This window comes from Amphiprion ocellaris, chromosome 17, assembly GCF_022539595.1.
Source record: "Amphiprion ocellaris isolate individual 3 ecotype Okinawa chromosome 17, ASM2253959v1, whole genome shotgun sequence".
Classification (NCBI taxonomy): Eukaryota; Metazoa; Chordata; class Actinopteri; family Pomacentridae; genus Amphiprion; species Amphiprion ocellaris.
In genome coordinates, this window is record NC_072782.1 from 5,156,373 (window position 1) to 5,174,886 (window position 18,514).

Genomic DNA, 18,514 nt, shown 5'->3' on the forward strand with positions numbered 1-18,514 from the left:
TGACCAAGACCTGTGCTGATGTGACTGAGATATTTGGTTGCACCGGTGCTACTATTCAGAAACTTACTTACTTTGATACTAATGTTCATAATGTGGTAACAGACATTTTGGAATAAGTCAAAACATCACCTGTTTTTTAATGCCTTTTTGATTCAACAACTCCAGCTCTATACTAATATGCTTGTGTGGACAGAGGTAAAGCTGATGTTCCTGAAGGTTGATGCCCAACCCCCACACACAATTTACATTTCTATGTTGAGGTGCTACTGGAGACACTCTGCCATGGCAGAAGAGACAAACAGGTTTTTGCTGTAGCACAGCTCAACAGGCTGACTTACATTCAGATCAATGTACCTTGTAGTTATGCATGAATAAATTCTATCAGTTTCAGAAGTTTTATTCACTTTGCAAATCGTGATAATCCAGGTATTCACAGAAAACTGAACCATTTAAGTCAAATAAATAAATAATTCTAGTTTCACTTAACAAATGTGCCAGAAATTTCATGTGTCAGTACAACCTCTTGTCATGTGTTGTTTTTTTGTGTTGTTTTGTTTTTAAAGCTAGAAGTATGAGTGTACTTTAAACACTTTAAAGTAGATTTTTCCTGTTTCTGAATATGTTGAGCCTGTCTTTTTCATTATAGCATGAACTGTCATTTGTTACCTTTAACAGCAGCGGAGAATTACATCAGCCTACTACCAGTGAAAAACTGCTCTGTCGCTGCAGGAGTTTTTAACTTCCAAAGGCATGGAAGGCCTCATGAAAATCATCAGCTAAAACACACCTTGACCCGTACTTCAGAATCCATTGCTGAGTGATAACTTACTGTAAGGCTCAGGTTAAACAAGCCAGATTCAGACTTCTCATCTGTTCTAGATAAATCTCTTTACAAGACACAGCAATGACAAAAAAAATCCCTACAAATGGTCCCATCATTCTTTAATTCACAAATCAAGTGTGGGTGTTTTTTGGTTTTAGTTTTATTCCTACTTTCTACAGAAATGCAGAGCAAGACATTCCTTTACAAAAACAAAGTGGATCAATATTTGTTGGACAACAACTTCTCTACAAAGCTAGATTCCTTTTCTGTCACAGCTCTGTTGTGTGTTGTCCAGTCCTTTTATATCTGCTGGACGAACTGAGCAGACATGTGTGTAGATTGTCCTTCAGTCAAGCCCCTGTGTTGCTAGCCCAATTCACATCAATTGAACTCTTCGTGTGTCTACGTCTGGTCTGGATCCACTGATTCACCATTCATGGGCTGGTGGATCAAACAGGCTGCTGTGATATGGGATTATCAAACGAGCAGCTATTAACACCATGGGTGAAGTCAATGAGAGGAAACAGGCAGCTGTAACTGCAACTCCACACCGCTGTCTGTAAACAGTGGTATTTTTCCTCAAGCTGACATCAGCCATGATGCTAACAGCTATTATGCAACAGACAACCACTTGTCCACTCTGAGACAAGGTAAATGTGGCTTTACATATAATAATCCCAGGCAAGTCTCACATATGCAACCAAAATGGTTGCATATGTAGCTATTTTTCAAGAGTGTCTGAGTTAAAATTTCACATTGTCAGCAGTGTTTAATGATCATCAGGCTGATTTGGAGACACTCCAGCCATCATGGGCAGCTACCTTGTTAGATATTGTAAGCACAGGTTGCAATTTTTCTTGCTCTTTGGCTCAGTCAGTCTCTCCCTGATGGACATGTAGAACAATCCATTTAGCTGTTGCTGTGTTCCAAAGATGAAATGACGTCTAGCAGATTATCCCAAAATAAATGAATAAATGTGGACAGAGACAGGTTTGACTCTGACACACATGATGATCAGAATGCAGGAGCAGCTAGGGAAAGATGATGGAGTCAGTTAAACAGAAAAAAACTAGAAAACTACATTCAATCACGATGACTGGTGCAGAACAAATGCTGACAGTGACGCTACTATTGGCAGCAATGACAGTTTTGGGAGGTGGTGACCAAATCCTGTGCTGATGTGACTGAGATATTTGGTTGCACCGGTGCTACTATTCAGAAACTTACTTTGGAGCCCTGATCCCAGATGTGCGCACCTGAACACTCCTATAATATGTTTGCTTCTCTTCATCGTGAATGGTGAATTAGCACATACAGACCAGACCTCGACACGTGAAGAGTGAAATATCAATTGAAGTGAACTTGGAATGGAATGACAATGACCTGGTTGACAGAGAATCTGCACACACGTGTACAATTCATCCAGCAGATTTACAAGCAATGAAAAAAAACCTTGCAAACAAAATTAAGACAGAAAGGAAATAATCATTTCAAATGAGTTGTTGTCCAACAAGTATTTAATGCTTTTTTCCTTTTGTAAGGACATTTGCTGCTATGTGTGTCTGCTAAAGGTAACAAATCATTTTTGAGATGCAAAAACCCTTGAAAATTCCCTACATTTAACTAATGTAGTACAAAGAGATTGCATTGTTTGCTTCACAGATCAAAACCTCATGCTTTTCTTTACAATTTCGTACTGGTGGATCCTGGTGGTGGTAAAAATATGAATGTGAGGATTTCCTTTCCGTCAGAGGTGCGATTTTGATACTAATGTTCATAATGTGGTAACAGACATTTTGGAATAAGTCAAAACGTCACCTGTTTTTTAATGCCTTTTTGATTACAACAACTCCAGCTCTATACTAATATGCTTGTGTGGACAGAGGTAAAGCTGATGTTCCTGAAGGTTGATGCCCAACCCCCACACACAATTTACATTTCTATGTTGAGGTGCTACTGGAGACACTCTGCCATGGCAGAAGAGACAAACAGGTTTTTGCTGTAGCACAGCTCAACAGGCTGACTTACATTCAGATCAATGTACCTTGTAGTTATGCATGAATAAATTCTATCAGTTTCAGAAGTTTTATTCACTTTGCAAATCGTGATAATCCAGGTATTCACAGAAAACTGAACCATTTAAGTCAAATAAATAAATAATTCTAGTTTCACTCAACAAATGTGCCAGAAATTTCCTGTCAGTACAACCTCTTGTCATGTGTTGTTGTTTTTTTGTGTTGTTTTGTTTTTAAAGCTAGAAGTATGAGTGTACTTTAAACACTTTAAAGTAGATTTTTCCTGTTTCTGAATATGTTGAGCCTGTCTTTTTCATTATAGCATGAACTGTCATTTGTTACCTTTAACAGCAGCGGAGAATTACATCAGCCTACTACCAGTGAAAAACTGCTCTGTCGATGCAGGAGTTTTTAACTTCCAAAGGCATGGAAGGCCTCATGAAAATCATCAGCTAAAACACACCTTGACCCGTACTTCAGAATCCATTGCTGAGTGATAACTTACTGTAAGGCTCAGGTTAAACAAGCCAGATTCAGACTTCTCATCTGTTCTAGATAAATCTCTTTACAAGACACAGCAATGACAAAAAAAATCCCTACAAATGGTCCCATCATTCTTTAATTCACAAATCAAGTGTGGGTGTTTTTTGGTTTTAGTTTTATTCCTACTTTCTACAGAAATGCAGAGCAAGACATTCCTTTACAAAAACAAAGTGGATCAATATTTGTTGGACAACAACTTCTCTACAAAGCTAGATTCCTTTTCTGTCACAGCTCTGTTGTGTGTTGTCCAGTCCTTTTACATCTGCTGGACGAACTGAGCAGACATGTGTGTAGATTGTCCTTCAGTCAAGCCCCTGTGTTGCTAGCCCAATTCACATCAATTGAACTCTTCGTGTGTCTACGTCTGGTCTGGATCCACTGATTCACCATTCATGGGCGGGTGGATCAAACAGGCTGCTGTGATATGGGATTATCAAACGAGCATATATTAACACCATGGGTGAAGTCAATGAGAGGAAACAGACAGCTGTAACTGCAACTCCACATCGCTGTCTGTAAACAGTGGTATTTTTCCTCAAGCTGACATCAGCCATGATGCTAACAGCTATTATGCAACAGACAACCACTTGTCCACTCTGAGACAAGGTAAATGTGGATTCTCCTTCTTGTTTTGCCTATCCAATTCACATCAACTGAAACCCTATAACCCTTCATGCATCTCCATCTGGTCTAGCTGCACTGATTCACCATTCAAATCATGGCGACTAACGATCTTTTTCCAAAGACCCAGTCACTGTTCAGATCACTGTGCAGGGTTATATATATATACTGGTCTCCTCACAGAAGTTTCAACTTGTCTTTTCTGTTTTGGGGAGCGACAGGTTTAAAGGACAGAAAGCATTTTCACGTGTTTTTACTTCATTGGAGAATCATCTACCTGAATATTTTATTTGTGCATCTTTCTATCAATATATAAAGATATAATAGTTGTATAGGTAAGGATATTGAAGAGGTACTGCCCTACCATCCTTCAAGTTTTTTTCTTCCTTCAAGCAAAGAAAATGTAAGGTAAGTTGCAGTTCTTTAATTTTCTAAAACCTCTATGTAAATGCTAACAATTTAAAAATGACTTTTTTTCCACTTACAATATAAACAAATTTATTTATTTAATGTAAGTTATTGTATTAATAAACCTAAATAGATGTTGTTTCAATGGCCTTCTTTTTTCAACATATGGAGTGTATTGCACATAAAATATTATTTCATATTTGACAGGAAAATGAGACCCAGAAGAGTTTGTCCTGAAAAGGAAGCTTTGCACTTCATTGCTTCTGGGCAAGATAAAGGCTTGTTTCAGAAAAAAATCATCAATCAGGAGAAAGGTATGGCTGCACATAAAATTCTGTTGTCAATATTGTATGTCTGTTGAAATTGTAATTAATATTCAGTTTAGCACCTAATGTATTTTAATGCAGGAAATTGTGTATTAGAATTATTTGTTCTAGTTATGAAAATGTACCTTCCCAATTTGCCATGTAAGCAGCCTTAAAGTAGTTTAGGCAGATGCAAAATGTGAATTTACTTATTTGCTTTCTTATTTGAAGTTAGATGGGAGGATCTGTTCCACTTAACAAAACACTTGAGAAACAGAATCCCATTATCCATCATGCTAAACTAAATGGGTGTTGTGTCTTATTTAATATTTATGTCTAAATATGTAGGTAGCATTGATATTCTCATAGAACTCACAGCAAGAAAAACCTGAGAAGTTTTGCTGCACTATTATGAAAATGCAGATACTGTAATTCTTCTGCCTCATAGTTAATCTAAATATTTACAGTGACAGGTTTCAAAGTATTGTTGACAGTGTCACTGCTGAGCTGTTTTCTGTTGGGTGTGCCTGGTATGCAGCAACACATGAGCATTTACGAAACTTATATCACACTATTAATGTATTCTTATTTATTTTCTATTAATCAGGTTATGGAGTGTTTGCCACTAAAAACATTGAGCAAGGAGAATTCCTGCTGGAGTATGTTGGAAGACACATCACTGGATCTGAAGGAGAGGCACTGAGCTGACGATGCAGCATTTCTGTACTTCTACTGTTTTCAGGGACAATCTTTCTGGTAAGATTAAATAAATGGATGGCCTAACTAAATAATTGCAGTATTTTGTTAAATGTTTTAAAACTGGAAAAAAATCTTTCATCATACAGTGTCGATGGCAGTAAAGACAAGCAAGACTTGGAAGATTCATAAATGATGATCACATCAAGCCAAACAGCAACATTAAAATAGTACGTATGTCTTTGAATTGTTTCCTCATAATACCTTTACTCATATCATTTGTGCAACCTCAGATAAATGTAACAGTATTTGATGTAATAGAAAATGTATTGTTTGTGTATGTGACCCAAAGATATTGGATGAGCAGAAAAGGCCGCATCTGTGTGCATTTTCAAAGTCAAATATCAGTGCAGGAGAAGAAATTGTGTATGACTGCAGAGACCCTGACTGCCCATGGAGACAGGTATTTCTATTCCTATATTTTTGCCATTCCATCATTTAATTGAGCATGTCTCTAATCCTCACCAAAAATCATTCTTCAAAATTCTGAAAAACATTGTCAGTGATATAGTAAAACATACTTTCAATCACTGACATCATCTTGTTGATGTAATTTGTTTCAGAAAACCATTACCTCCTCATGCAGGGAGCTCCAGGAAAAGGCGGTAAATCAAAGACCGTATGTTTCTTTTTTCTTTTTGCATGCTTTACAAAATTTTAAATGATGACAATGCCTAATGGTTGTTTTTCTGTATTTTCAAGGAATCCCGCTGGAAGAGTTCATTAGAAAACCTTGAATCTCAGCCTGGCGTTACGAAAATTGGGCAACTTGTTTTTAACAGCAACAAAGGCTGCAAATGGATGCAATGCTGCTGAAATTTTCCCAGGAGGGCTACGAAGTTGCAGTGAAAAGAGTTGCAAAGCATATTTCTGAAAATGAGATTAAAATGGCACATGTCCTATGTTCAGAAAAGTTAAAACCAGAACATCTTTTACAACCAATTGCAGTGTTGGAAGATAGTTACTTTGCCTATTTTGTCTCCCCTCTTTGCGAATACAGTCTGGTGGAGGTAATTGAAAACAAGAACTTTCGTGAGAGAGAAAGTTTGACTGAGGCTCGAAGACTGGGGATCTGCCAGGAGCTACTGCAAGGACTACATTAAGTCCATTCACGCGGGATTTTGCACAGAGACCTGAAGCCTGAAAACATTTTGTTTGGTAAAAAAAATGAATAAATTGTTTAGTCATAGCCATAAATATCTGGTAGAATGTGTTTATTATCCAATTTTTCATTAGACATGATAGTAAAGATGATGTTATTTTGTGGATATTGCATTAAGCAGTACATGTCTAAGGATCATTTTCAATATTCTACAGATATCAGCAACAAACTGTTTATCGCAGATTTTGGAGCAAACAGAAAACTGGATTTGGCACAGCCAACGTTGCTGTCTCAAATGGCTGGATCTTTTTCTTGGTCAAGTTATGAGGATGTTGGAGGCATACAATACAAGTACAAGAAAGAGTCAGATATCCAGGTAAGTTCATGATGGAAATGAGATTGACATTCAACACAATGCTAACAGTGATTAGCCAGGGAGTGTCTGTGATGTAGTGATGGATTCATCTTCTCACACTGAAGATGATATATCTGTCATTGAAATGGTAATTATGGATTAATTTTTTTTGGCCAGGGCTGGTAAATATTGATTTTAACTATGTGCTAAAACTACAAAAAAATGTTGTGAGATAATTTATAGCATTCATTTTCTTACTCTTTTTTTTGTATTTCAGGAAATAGAACCACAGATCTCCCTTTCCCTTGATATGTCAGAGGAAGAAGATGATGATGATGATGAACCAACAGAAGTAGATGATGAAGTAACCAAGAAAGTCATCAGAAAAAAGCAGTTAAGACTGGGATGAAAAAGGATGAAAATGTCCTTGAATGCAGTTTGAAGGGTATCCAAGTGAAAATGTCCTCAAACACCGCACACAAACATGTCTACGACAAGAAAAATTACTGCTTCTATTGTCAGAAGCCTTTCGGAAAAGTTTCAAGACACCTGATGCGAAAACATCAAGATGAAGTTGACGTTGCAAAGGCACTTGCACACAAGCAAGGATCCACAATGCGCAGCCTTCTTCTGAGCAAAATATGGAATGAGGGAAACTACCGAAATAACTGTTCAGGCCTATCCTCTGGTTAAGGACAAATAGTACCAAAAAAACAAACAACCTACATGTCATCAGCAACAGATCATATACCATGCCAGTTTTGTTTGGCTATGTGGGGGGGGGGGGGGCTCTTTTTGTGAGCTTATGAGTTTTTTTTCTGTTATAAACTGTCTTGACAGTTTATTATGTAAAAAACCATTAGTTGTGCTTTTTACTGTTTTATATTTGTGACTGTAGGCAGGTGTTATGTGACAGCTATTGCTATTACAAGCAGTTAGGTAGAATACAAAACATTAGTGAAATGTAATGCTTTTCTTTTTCCTTAAAAAAATACTTATTCCATCTGCTTCTAAATAGCATTTAAATAGATAAAGTTTGAAAATGGTTGGAATATGCTCTGAAATTGAACCTTAGTATATTATGACAAAAATATTGAATCCAGTTATGTTTGAAGATACTGATTCTGTAAGTAACCCATCAAATATACCATCTCATCTCAAACTATGTTGAAGTTTACATTTTTGATTTCCCTCAAAAAACACCTCAGACTAATGTCAATCAGCCAACTTGCATTTACAGTCGAGAAAGGTTATAAAAACACCATCTTAGGACTTTGTAATGTCCAGGATTATTGAATTGAACATGACTCATCTCTTAGTTGAATCATTGATCAGGCATATATCCTCTTCTGTTCTTACACACACATGCAGGAGTGTGAACATCGCTCCATGCTATCTAAGAGGGAGTCTATGTCATTCTATGCCATCAAAGAGGGGACTCTTATCATTCAGTACCATCCAACAGTGGACTTTTTTTCCTTCTTCATTTAATTCTAACAGACATTTTCAAAAGGTTTTTATGCATTATTTATTTTTTTAATACTTATTGTGTATTGTAAAAAAACTAATTAATTTGCTGTCAGTATCCCCAATTGATTATTTCCGTTTATACGCAGTCGTGGCGAATGCCATGTACTAATATAAAAACACTGCAGCAGTTTCTAGCAATGATGTGATGCTACATGTAAGCTCTGTACCTTTACAACACTTAAGGTTACACATTAGCAGGAAATTAGGTTCAAGCTTTCTGTTCAGTCATGTTAAACTTTGTGTTTGTTAGTTATTATAATCTAATATATTAAATGTAGGGCTGCACAGTGGTGTAGTGGTTAGCACTTTCGCCTTGCAGCAAGAAGGTCCCTGGTTCGCGTCCCGGCTTTCCCGGGATCTTTCTGCATGGAGTTTGCATGTTCTCCCTGTGCATGCGTGGGTTCTCTCCGGGTACTCCGGCTTCCTCCCACAGTCCAAAAATATGCTGAGGTTAATTGATTACTCTAAATTGCCCGTAGGTGTGAATGTGAGAGTGCTTGTTTGTCTGTATATGTAGCCCTGTGACAGACTGGTGACCTGTCTAGGGTGTCCCCTGCCTTCGCCCGAGTCAGCTGGGATAGACTCCAACCCCCCCCCGCGACCCTAGTGAGGATTAAGCGGTGTATAGATAATGGATGGATGGATATTAAATGTAAATCACAAATGTGTTGATAGTAATGCTATAACATTTATTTGTGATACCCTTAGGTTACTATTTTTACATTTCAAAAATTTCTTTCATACTCATCCATTCTGTAGTGTCCATGCCATGCCATGCCATGCCATGCCATGCTATCTAAGTGGGGCATCTGTGGTTAACTTTTTTCTCCACCATGCATCAACACATGCTTCTATTTACAGACAGAGGACAGAAGTACATTGTAAAATTTGTTAAAACCAGCAGTGAGTGATGCTAGATTCAAGCTTTGCACATTCACGGCACAAATTTGCATTTGTCTTCTTAGAAGAATTTTTATCACACCAGTAGAATGATAGCAGTTAAAATTCTTCCATTCTTTTAAGTTTTGATAATTATTTTTTATGTAATATATAATTTAGTTTATTTTTTTTTATCTGTGTCCATTGTGGAGTGTGAACATCGCTCCATGCTATCTAAGTGGGACCCGTGTCATTCTGTGCCATCAAACAGGGGACTTCTATCATTTTACAAAGTAGTAGTTTCCATCATATGCATCAACACACATTCTCAAACATACTGATTCAGGACACAAGTATATGGTCAAATGAACTTAAATTCTGTTCTTGGGAAAAATGATCAGAGTGTTTTAGGACTGAAAAATTTGAGATGTTTTATAAAAGTCTAACATCTGTATTTTAGTGGTTAATTCAAAATTTAAAGAAATTATCACAATCCTGGAAATTTTATGGTCAATATTGTCCTGGTTTTCTTTCACTACTTTTTTAAAAAAATTGTCTTTTTTCAGGTTTTTTTGTGATAGTCCTTTATTTTAGTATAATTTAAAGTTTGAAGCTAGTTAAGACTTCTATTAAAGTTTAAATTTCCTTACAAAAAAGAATCAAATCATGTCTAATGAGACTGGTTCCTTCAGTAAGTAGTGCTGTAAAAAGTCTCCTTTTACAGCCTCAGAGCCTCTCTGGGGGGGGCAAGCCATTCATACAGCAGAGGAGTGTGTGAACGACGTGTGTGAATTGGTCGTTGAAATACCTGCTCCTGTCTACAGAGGTGCTGCTGAGTGCGCATATTTACACATACCTACCTGCTGGGCCCCACTTGGCAAAAATTATAAAACTTCACCAGAAGGTTTTAGACATGATTTTAGCATGATCTAAAGCATGTCCAAGTGGGGTCCGGAAAAAGGGCCACTGTTGGAAATGAGGGCCCCACTTTGTGAGTGTGTAATGACGCCAAGGCCACACTTACATAGTAGCACGAGTGCACACAAACACACACACACACACACACACACACACACACACACACACAGGCAAATGAGCAATTCATGCTCCATTGTGAAATAGTACTGGAGAAGGGCAAACTTGTCCACTCAGCTCCTTTTTGCTGCTGTTCGTCCACGGGAACGTCGAGAGTCGGGGCTCAGGAAGAATAGCAGCGGAGAGCACGCACACACAGCAGCACACACACGTACACACACACACACACACACACACACACACACACACACACACACACACACACACACACACACACACACACACACACACACACACACACACACACACACACACACACACACATTCACATGCAAGAATTTTAGTAGTAGCTAACAAGCCCAGACAGTGGGCTTTGGAATAAATTGCAACGCTTCGATGAAACATGGCAGGGATCACAGCAGAGGTCTTGCTCAGGATAATGGCTGTTGACAGGCTTTCAGTTCAATGGGGGAGAAGTACACAGTAGGTGGTGAAGTGGAGTCGTATACAAGAGACAATAACATGCCCCGAAAACAATGGAAAGAGCTCCGTTCCAATGGTAGCTGTCAGAGAGAGAGACTTCACACACACACACAATGTACAGACACACACTGCATATGCTGCCACACATGTATGGCTCTTCATTGAAATGACAGAAGTCCTGAGAAATGTTATTTTTAGTGACAGACACCCGTCATGTGTCTATGCCAGGAACTTGATTTTAATCTCACAAACAACAAAGCTCCAATCTGTGAATATAAAGAGTGACATAATGACCAATGCTTCATGAAGAATTCATAGAAATGTATTTGATTGTGAAGCCAGCAATAAGCTGTGCAATCAGCAGGTATTCAGCTTGCATTTGCCAAAATAATTCACAACACTTTTAACCATATAACATCCACCTACAGGGGGTATAATTAATATCAGAGGAAATTAAAGGTCATACAGATTTCAATTATTCAACAGTTACTGTATCTTCCATCGCTTCCTTTACACTGATATGTATTTGGGTCAATATATAATTGCGGGGCTTTTGTAACATAGTTGACAGGTATCATAGTTGACAATTTTAATGTTTTCAGGCCTAAAATCAACATTTATTTTATTCTAGCCAAACACCACATGGTATTTTTACAGAAAGATTCTTCTAAATATTATATATACAACTGAGTAAAATTGAAATTGAAAGTTATTTCTAAAGACATTGTAGTAAACCTGTTGACATCCCATAAATCCACACTTGACTCACACACTACTTTATATTAAATAAGTCAGAAAGCCTTGGAGTCTGGTCAGTCTTTTCTTCAGGAGGAAATGACATCATGTGGAGCAGGTCATGTGATTTGGAATTAACACACCTCTTTGAGAGGTGTTTTTGTAATGGGTAACAGATACAATTAGTTATTTTCCATATAAAATTTGATACATTGTCAAAAAAAAGGAAATATCTGTCATGATTATCTCAACTTAAAACAAAGAACACAATCACAACTGTTTTTGAATAAACTCATTTTATTATTGTTTAGCTAATTAGAAGGTGGTTGTTATTAAATTCGGACGGTTATTTAGTTGAGATTTTAGTGATATCCAGTCATTTTTTATTAATAAGTGATTGTTTCTATAATAAATAATGATGGAATTTGTAAAGGCATGATCATAATTAACATAAAAACATTTTTTTTAACTTTTAATAAAAATGTATGCAAGATATATCCTGTGGACTTCAAAAGTCCCTCAATTATATATTGATCCACAAACAGTATGTTTATACAGACTAAAACTTAGAAATGTCCTCTGATTTGTTGTGATACTTGTAATAAAACGGTATGTCCTTAAAGTAGCAGTTTACTACTTTATTCACGTTCTTGAGAGTTGGATATGTAGATGGATACTCTCATGTCTAATGCTTTAAGCAGTACACTTCCTCAAGTGCTGCAATCAAGTACAGTTACAGGGATCAAAATATAGTATATTGGACACATGTTTGCTCAACACAAGCCTGAAAGGTCAGTTAGCAGCACCCAGAGTTCAGACCAGACGAGGTGAAATGGTCTTTAGTCAGTGTGCTGCTGGAACCAGCTTCGCTTTAAGCTTAGATTTGCCCCACAGTTAGCCATTTTTAAGAATAAGCTCAAATGTTTTTTCTAAGTGAACTTGTCTGTACTTTTATTCACACAATTCTAATTAATTTATTTTATGATTTATTGTATGCTTTACTTCTCACCAAAAATTTTTGTCTGAATGTTCTTAAAGAAATATTTTCTTTAACATTTCTTTTTTCCACCAAAAAATGTTCAAAAATTTCCCAAAAATGTTGAAAATGTGGAAGTTTTCACTGTGAAACATTTTTTTCCCCACATTTTCAAACTTTAAAACAGGTCAATTTGACCCGTAGGACGACACGAGGGTTAAACAATACATGATAAATAAATTAATGGATTTAATTTATTTTAAAGTCTCTCTCAGGCCTAAATGGAAACAGTAACATTGGCAAAAGCCTTCCCCTTTTCTTCACTGACAGACTGGAGTACACATTTTTTGATAAGCTTATGAATTTCCTACTTGATCCTTGTGATATTCACCTACATTATCTACATTATCCTGTCAGACTGCACTGATCTGCCCCGTCCCGACTCACCCTGCTCCAGCATAAAACTTCACCTGCCGCACAAAATGTCTTTCCCAACCATTTCTTTGTGTCTCTGCACCCACCTCTAAGAGTAATGACAACACACACCTCGCCTCAGGTAAAGTTCTTCACCCTCTACTCAAAGACACTGACCAGTTTAGTTCATTTATAACCTTGAAACAGGTACAGGGGAAATCCCAAAGGCTGCTACAAAAAGGCACGAAAAGGAGGAATTTGGTGTTGCAGACAAAAGGAAAAAGAAGAAGCAGTTTTCTCTGGTAGCCATAAATGCAGCAGTTTTCATCCTAGCAGGGCCTGGGCAACATTTCTGTAATTAGTGTCCCTCTGTGAATGATATATCATAAAAATGGCTCTGGGCTAGTATGAATATAGCACCATGAGGACGTTTGAAAAAACTTAACGGTGACCTGAGGGTCTGTTCATTTAATTATACAGCTCGCTAAATGTCTCTCATCCATCTGAATGACCTTGCTTTGCTGTTCTTCCAGTTCGAATAGCAGGCTGATGTAAGAAGCGCTTCGATAACTTTAAATGCATCGTGCATGCGGGAAAGCAATGGAGCATGTCTGCCCTTCCTTGTCCACCACATACGTTTTTAGATAATATCCATTTAGGCTTTTCTCTCTGGAGTTTGTCCATTTTCATAAATATATCAGAATGTCATGATACCATAGAAATACATACAGTCATGGAAAAAATTATTAGGCTACCCTCATTTTCTTCAGTTTCTTGTTCATTTTAATGCCTGGTATGCCAGTATGGATGGAACATGGCAAATGCAACTGTGTGAAGGGTGAATGAACCAGGTCATGTTTGGGGCTACTCTTGAAAACAGTCTTCTTCCATCAGCTGGAAAACTCTTTCCTGACTCCAATGACTGGATTTTCCAACAAGACAAGGTCAGTTAAAGCCTGGATGGAGAACCAGAACATTGGAACCATGCCTTGGCTGCTCAATCACCAGATCTAAATCCAACTGAAAACCTGTGGAAAATCATCAAATGCAAAATTGAGAACCACAAGATCAAAAACAAAGCATATTAGTTTGAATTAGTGCAACAGGAATGGACTGCTGTGACAGCAGAACAATGTCAGAAGCTGGTGGAGAGCATGCCAAGATGCATGGCTGCAGTCATCAACCTTGGAGTCAGTGAGTTGAGACTTGACAAGCAAATTGCTTCTGTTGTCAAGGCTAGCTTTTTCCAGCTACGTCTCCTCATTAAAGTCAAGCCCTTTCTTTCCCAACACGACCTGGAGAAGGCCATTCACGCTTTTTTCAGTTCTCGCATCGACTACTGTAATGCACTTTAATTTGGTATCAAAGACATCACTCCAACGATTGCAGCTGGTTCAGAATGCAGCTGCCCGTCTTCCAACCTGTACATGAAGATACAGTAGCATCACCCCCATCCTCTCCGCCCTCCATTGGCTCCCGGTCCATCATTGCACCGAGTTTAAAATTTTTACATTTGTTTTTAAAGCTCTTCATGGCCTTACTCCTTCATATTTATCTGAGCTTTTAACCATCCACCGCCCTAGCAGAGCCCTCCGGTCGTCCACTAGATGGTGCTGGACGTGCCCAGGTCTCGGTACAAGCAGTGGGGTGATCGTTCCTTTGCTGTTGCCGCTCTGAGGCTCTGGAACGCACTTCCACTGGAATGCACTTCCACTGGAACTTTGTGTTCTCACCGACCTGTCGCTAGTCAAGTCCAGACTAAAAACTCACTTATTCAGACGTGCCTTTGACTCCTAGCACTGTTTTATTTTCATGTCTTTCCAAAATGCCTGATTTAAATGTTACTGATTCATCTGTGCTGCATTATGGTTTCATGTTTTTTATGGTTTTGTCATAACCAAACTGTATTGTTTTGTTTTATCATGCTGATGGAAAGCACTTTGGTCTTCTTTTATGCTGATTGATTCATCAAAAACAATGGTTTTGCAATCAAGTTCTAATTCCTGTGTGTATCATGTGACTAAAACAGACAGAAAAGAAAACATGGAATCCCTAAAAGCTGTTTTTGGCAGAACAATGCCACAGCTGTTGATGGAGAACTTAAGTGATTTTGGTTATCATCAAGAAAACTATGGAAAATGTCTAGATATCAGCTCTGAATTTAAACTGTTATGAGCTATTTTTGTTGTTATCATTATATTTATCCAAACAAATGTACCTTTAGTAGGACCAGGCTTAAAAATGAACAAGAAATTGAAGAAAACAAGGGTGGTCTAATCATTTTTTCCATGACTGTATACTAGGAACGCAGAGAATCATCACCATCACTTGCAATATTTCTCGAAAATGCCACTTTGGGTTTGGTTTATTCGCCGTTTTCGATTAAGCCACTTCAGGTAACAAAGAATATTCATGCAGGGAAGATTAATGGTGTCCCTGCTACAATATTTCTATCCTGAAAACTATAAACTTCACATTTCAAGGCACTCACTCACACATTTTGTGAATATATTAGATATGATATATAACGCTCTAAGATTATTGCTTTCTTTGGTAGATCACAAGTCGGTTCAAAGCCATAAATAGTCTCCTTTAATTTTCCCACCTTCCTCTCTTTGCTACAAATCTCATTTATGATTGATGTACTTTAGCATGAAGTCGATACAGGATTTACTGTAACTGTCACCTGTTTTCACCATGGAGGAAGCTGTTAGCTCTTACAGTTCCTACAGATATGGAACAGAACATGGATTGTTAGTGATTCTATGTGTGTGCTATAGCTCAGGGACAAAATCATGTTAAGAGGGCTGATTTCATGAGTCGCTCTGGTAAGGGCTGTCGTCATGTCAGTGTGAAAGAAGTGAAGTTAAAGGATATTCTACGTATGTGCCAAGGTGGAAGCGGGCAAACTTTCCCTGCACTTCTAAGAACAGCATTAACAGTATTAGCTTCCTTTTCCACTTAAAGCCATGCAGATTTTTCTATTAAAAATTACAAAAACTGTTCAAAGGATGACATTTATCTGTTTGTCAGTCTGACATTTATTGTTCATTGAAGAAAATGAGCTTTCGATTTTGAATCTTTTCAAAAGAATTGCACGTAATCACATTGTGCCAGTCTGCCTCCTGCTCCTCCCCTCTGCCATACCGTGTCCTACCCTCTGCTGTGCAAATAATACCGCTGGTCTGGGTATGACAGGCTATAATCTTGGCACCAGCAGGAGCTCAAGTTGGCTCAGAGATATTGCACTTCTTTGAACTTCACAGTTGATGAACTGAAGAGCAGTTGCTTGCCCCGAAACTCATTCAGCAACGCATCAGCTCCTGTCATTGAAGAACATGGACTTTTAAAAGAAAGGTTCAGAGTTTTTAAAGGTCAAAATATAATTGAGGGACTTTTGAAGTCCATAGGATATAGCTTGCATACCTTTTTATTAAAAGTAAAAAAAAAAAAAAAAATTATGTTCATTATGATCATGTCTTTACAAATTCCATCATTATTTATTATGGAAACAATCATTTATTAATAAAAAATGACTGGATATCACTAAAATGTCAACTAAGTTTAATAACAACCACCTTCTAATTAGCTAAACAATAATAAAATGAGCTTATTCAAAAATAGTTTCGATTGTGTTCTTTTTATTGAGATAATCATGACATATTTCTTTTATGGCAATTTATCAAATTTTATATGGAAAATAACAAATTGTATCTGTGTCCCAGAAATCACTTTCAACTAAGTTCCTCATTACAAAAACACCTCTCAAGGAAGTGTGTTAATTCCAGATCACATGACCTGCTCCACATGATGTCATTTCCTCCTGAAGAAAAGACTGGCCAGACTCCAAGGCTTTCTGACTTATTTAATATAAAGTAGTCAACAGGTTTACTACAATATCTTTAGAAATAACTTTCAATTTTACTCAGTTGTATATATAATATTTAGAAGAATCTTTGTGTAAAAATGCCATGTGGTGTTTGGTTATAGGTGACCATGTTGATTTTAGGCCTGAAAACTTCAAAAATGTGAACTATGATACAAAAAGTCCCGCAATTAAAATATAAAATATACTGACCCTTTAGTTTTTAGTCACAAGCCAGAAAATATTTCTTCTGGATAAAGCCAATGCGGTTAAATATATGGTAATCAAACAGTAGCTGCAATTAAGAGGATTATAGATAGAACTTTATTTGTGCATGCCAGTATGTATTTCTAGTTTTCTCTATCCTCATCATCATGGATCGCTCATAAAATTATTGATGCATGATTCATACATGAGGGCGATTCATCAACAATTCACTTTCATAAAGGTATCAGCATGCATGGTGTTCCTGCAATCTACATCAAAGCGTGGCACGATATTATAAGCTTAGAGATTAGAAAATGTTTTTCTTTCTTCTCAGCAAAGAAGAAAATAGAGTAAAAAACCTTGAAAACAGGCATCAGTGGTTACATTTGTGTCTGCTTTATCTTTCCTATTCTTCATATTCTCATCTCAGTAGGAATAATGATAAATTAAAGTTAAATCAAGCGCTTTATAAATTCTGGATCTGTCCTTTCTGACCGCAAAAAAGTGAAAAAAGTAAGCTGACGGTGTAGTTCAGACACTGTGTGCACCTTTAATTAATAAGTCACTGTTAACCCTCGTGTCGTCCTGCGGGTTAAAATTGACCCGTTTTAAAGTTTGAAAATGTGGGAAAAAAAATATACTTTCACAGTGAAACTTCTGATGTCCACATTTTCAACATTTTTGGGAAATCTTTGAACATTTTTTTGGTGGAAAAAAAAGAAATGTTAAAAATGTTTCTTAAGAACATTCGAAAAAAAATTTGTGAATGTTCTTAAAGAAAATATTAGAAGTTTTACTGATATATATATATGTAATCACTTTAGATATTTTTAGGATTTTTTGAAAGATTTTTACAAATTTTTTGAAAATATTTACAAGAATTTTCTTGCAGAATTTGGGGTATTTTTTAAAAATAAAACTTTTAAGGAAAATTTTTAAGGAATTATTGGAATTTTCTTCCTGAAGGTTTTGCAAATTTTCAGAAATTTGGGGATTTTTTTTTGCTGAATTTTTGGATTTTTTTCAGACAAGGAAGCAATATTTTTTGGTGCCTGTAAATGAAAACAACAGGAGGGTTAAAGCCAGTATTTGTTTGTGTGTGAAAAGCCCAAATGATCAAAAAAATCTGCTGCAGTACAAACACTGTTCATTCTAAAAAGCCTGTCCAATCCTCAGACACACTCACTGAAGCAACTTTACTCTAAAAACAAAAGCAGTAGTCACCGTTTGCACTTAGAGCTGCACAAATACAGACAAGAGCAACTCGACAGCAACTACAATCTTGCAACCTTTCGGAAATAACTGCTGTTGAAGACACAATATCAGTCTGTCAAGAAGTATTTACTCTCTTTGGACTGCTCTTTATGATTGAATAACAACAATGGCAAAAATGAAACCAACAAATAAAACCAAATCTCAGCTCATCTTGGGCAGTGCATAACCTCTGTGCACATACGTGTCT

The 18,514-nt window shown here is 37.1% G+C and overlaps 1 protein-coding gene and 1 long non-coding RNA gene across 3 annotated transcripts in view; one reads left to right on the plus strand and one right to left on the minus strand.

Annotated features, from left to right (window-relative positions):
* fam163ba (family with sequence similarity 163 member B, genome duplicate a) overlaps positions 1–18,514 on the minus strand; it is a 56,355-nt gene that overhangs the window by 16,699 nt on the left and 21,142 nt on the right. The gene's annotated exons all lie outside the window — the stretch shown is intronic.
* Positions 4,342–9,025, plus strand: LOC118470622 (uncharacterized). The gene is made up of 8 exons (XR_008604620.1): positions 4,342–4,724; positions 5,323–5,471; positions 5,561–5,641; positions 5,764–5,874; positions 6,035–6,090; positions 6,174–6,629; positions 6,789–6,949; positions 7,206–9,025. It is a non-coding gene; the product is annotated as an uncharacterized LOC118470622 (long non-coding RNA).